General features: G+C 51.3%; 1 pseudogene; it reads right to left on the minus strand.

Moving 5' to 3' along the window:
• The window catches only part of LOC105522999, an 11899-nt pseudogene extending 11801 nt beyond the window's left edge, over nucleotides 1–98 (minus strand).
• Nucleotides 99–3452: the final 3354 nt, after the last annotated feature.

Raw genomic sequence — 3452 nt, forward strand, 5'->3', positions numbered from 1 at the left:
CCTTTCCCCTGGTCTTCCGGAACTCCAGGGGGAGGGGCTCTCACCTTGGCCAGGGTCTCTGCCTGTTTGGGGCTCAGGTCTCCGACTCGGCCACTCATGGTGCTGGCTGAGGCTTGAGGAGTGGTGGCCACTACAGGCAAGAGGCCAAGCCTAGTTTGTCAGCCCTGACCCAGCTGGGTCCTTTTGCTCCCACTCCTGGGTGTGGCTCCAAGTGCCTCCTCATTGGCCAACTGTTTAAATTGCACATTACATAATTGGGATTAAGTGAGGTCCCGTGCTTGGCTTGGGGACAGATCTGGGGGGGGCAGGCGGGCATGGAGCATGTGCCAAATGTCCCCTGCCAGGAGGAGGCAGCTGGGAGGAAGGGAGGCTGGCCTCCCGTGACCTTGGAGCCCAGGGTGAGTGCCTGTAGAACCCGCTGACCCTCCCAGGCCTCCAGTGACCACTGCCCTGGAGAAGGGGGAGTTTCAGGGAAATGAGGACCACGCCTTGTGGGTACCCTTTCTCCCTGAGACCCAATCTTCACACACTTAGGATTCTGCAGAGATCACCCCCCTCTACCCAGCTCTGACAGGGTAGGATTCTGAGGCTTGGCCGGTGTAGTAAACAGTTCATTCACTTTGTTGGGGGTGGGAGGCCCTGGTCCTTCTTTTGTAACAAATGTCCACAGTCAAGAGGACAGATGGCATCTTTTGAAAGTCACTTGCTTCATTTATAAAATGGGGCTGTTAATGCTTGCCCTGCCCTCCTTCTGTGGTTGGAGGGAAGATCTAATGAGACATAGGGACTGTCAAGGGTTGTGTGCATCTAAGGGATACTCCCCTTCAGCTCTCCTGGTACCCCTGGGAGCTCTAAGCTTCAGCTTCAGGAAGGGAGAGACCCTGTTAGCCATGACTCTCTCTGAAGAAACCATCAGCTTGAGACTGCAGCATGGCCATATGGCTGCATGGCCACATCTCGGCCTTGAAGGGGTCTGCATGGGTTGAAACCACCCTGGGCTAGCCTCGGCCCCAGCAGCTGGGCTAGCCCACACCATTCTGCCTAGGACTTTTCTAGGTCCCCTACTCCTGGGGCATCCTGGGTACCTACCCCTGAGCTACAATGGGCCTCTATTCTGGGCTAACCCAGGGTTTCTTTAGGCTAGTAGATGTTGGTCAGTATCAGACACCTTCTCAGGGACATCTTCCTTGCTCTGGGATGCTGATAGAGTTGGATCCAGAAGGAGAAGGCAGGGCTGACACTGGCCATTTCCCTCCACCTGGGGAGCCCGTGGCATGTACTCAGGAACAGTTAGGTAACTCTCCACACCCCAGCCCTACCCCATTTCACATTCCAGCCTCAATTTCTGCAAAGCCCCAGCTGTCTACACCCACTTCCTGCCAGGCCAGTAATGTACAGAGATTGGGTTCCTCCACTGCCCTCTCCCGAGTCACTAATCCTGCCCATTTCTCACCAGTCTCCTTTCTCACCCTAATCCCTATAAGGTGAGGTGTGCTAGTTACTTCTGGGGGCATCAGAGACTGCAAAGGAGAGCCAGGAGGGAGGGTTGGGGGTCTCCTCAGGAGTTGTAAGCCTTCACACCGAGCTCTTTTCCTGACCCAGACCACAAATTTGTCAAGCACCTTGCTATGTTCACAAATCCTCATCAGCCACAGTGCCACTCCATAGAACTTTCTGCGATGGTAGACATTTTCTGTCTGGGGTGTCCTGTTAGACATATCTGGTAGCCACTAGTTATATGTGAAATATGGTTAGTGTGACTGTGGAAATGAAGTTTTAATTGAACTGGATTTTGATACATTTTACTTTAAATTGTTCAATCTGACTAGTGGCTACCATACTGGATGGTGCAGGTGGACCATATTTCTTTTATTTTGTTTTATTTTATTTTTAAGACAAGATCTCACTCTGTTGCCCAGGCTGGCGTGCAGTGGCATGATCTCGGTTCACTACAGCCTCGACCTCCCCAGGCTCAATCAATCCTCCCACTTCAACATCCCAAGTAGCCTGGACTGTAGGTACATTCTACCATGCCCTGCTAATTTCTTGTGTTTTTTGTAGAGATGGGGTCTCATTACATGCATTACCTTATTTTGGCCTGGTGCGGTGGCTCACACGTGTAAACCCAGCACTTTGGGAGGCTGAGGCAGGTGGATCACCTGAGGTCAGGAGCTCCAGACCAGCCTAGTCAACATGGCAAAACGCTGTCTACTAAAAATACAAAAATTAGCTGGGCATGATGGCGGGTGCCTGTAATCCCAGTTACTCAGGAGGCTGAGGCAGGAGAATGGCTTGAACCTGGGAGGCGGAGGTTGCAGTGAGCCAAGATATGCTACTACACTCCAGCCTGGGGTACAGAGTGAGACTCCATCTCCAGTGCATTACCTCATTTACATCTCAGAACATACCTGTGGTATCAGGTAGGTACTATTAAGCCCATTATACAGATAAGCAAACTGAGGTATAGAGAAGTTAAGTAACTTATCCAGGGGTAAACGCATGCAATTAATCACTCTGCTGTTGTGCTGTGAAGCTATCCCATAGTCTTGGCTCTAGGAGCTTCCACCTTAGTTAGGGAGAGAGCCCAAGGATAAAAGTCACCTATATGTGATGCAGCTGGCATCTGAGCCAGGCCTTGAAGAAAGGAAGGATTTTGATTTATGGAGAGCAAAATAAAGGGCATCCCAAGTGGAAGGGATGGCATGGGCAAAGGCGTGGAGGTGGGAAACTGAGAAACACGTGGAGGGGTGGTGAGGAGATGATAGCAAACAAGACAGATGAGGACCCAGCTTGTACACAGCTCACAGTCTCCATTTGGTGGGCATTCCCTCTGTGCTGGGAACTTTCTATCACTATCCAATCATTCGGAAGCAAATATGGGTATTCCCATTTTACAGCCAAATAAATAGAAGTTCAGAGAGGTCAAGAAACCTTTCTGAGGTCTCACAGCCAGGAAATGAGGAGCCAGAACTTGAACCCAAACCTATCTGACTCTGGATTACACAGCCCACCCTGCTTTCCCCTGGAGGGCTTAATATTGTGCCCAGAATATAGTAAGTGCTCAATAAATGGTCTAAATCATCATTGTGTGGAAGCCTGGATCTGCCTGGATTCAACCTGGATTCAGGCTGCAGGGTGTCTTGGGGCCAGAAGGGTTAATTTTGCCTGCCTTGGAACAAAGGTCTTGGGGAAGGAGAGTCCCCCAGCCTGCCCCCCCCAAACTCCAGAGCACACTGTCTCCAGGTAAGGTCCCATGTGTGTTTGGCTTCTCATTTACAAAGCTCTCAGGGGACCATGGCAACAACCACAACGTAAACAACCGCAGGTGGGTAGATAGAGTTGCTGGCACCCCTAACCGTGGAACCTCTCCTTCCAGCCGGTTACTAGGAAATCTGAAAGAGCTGCCTCTTCCAGTCCATCCCTGGCACATTCCTGATCACCTTCCCCCGCAG

Source organism: Colobus angolensis, unplaced genomic scaffold, assembly GCF_000951035.1.
Source record: "Colobus angolensis palliatus isolate OR3802 unplaced genomic scaffold, Cang.pa_1.0 Scaffold448, whole genome shotgun sequence".
Classification (NCBI taxonomy): Eukaryota; Metazoa; Chordata; class Mammalia; order Primates; family Cercopithecidae; genus Colobus; species Colobus angolensis.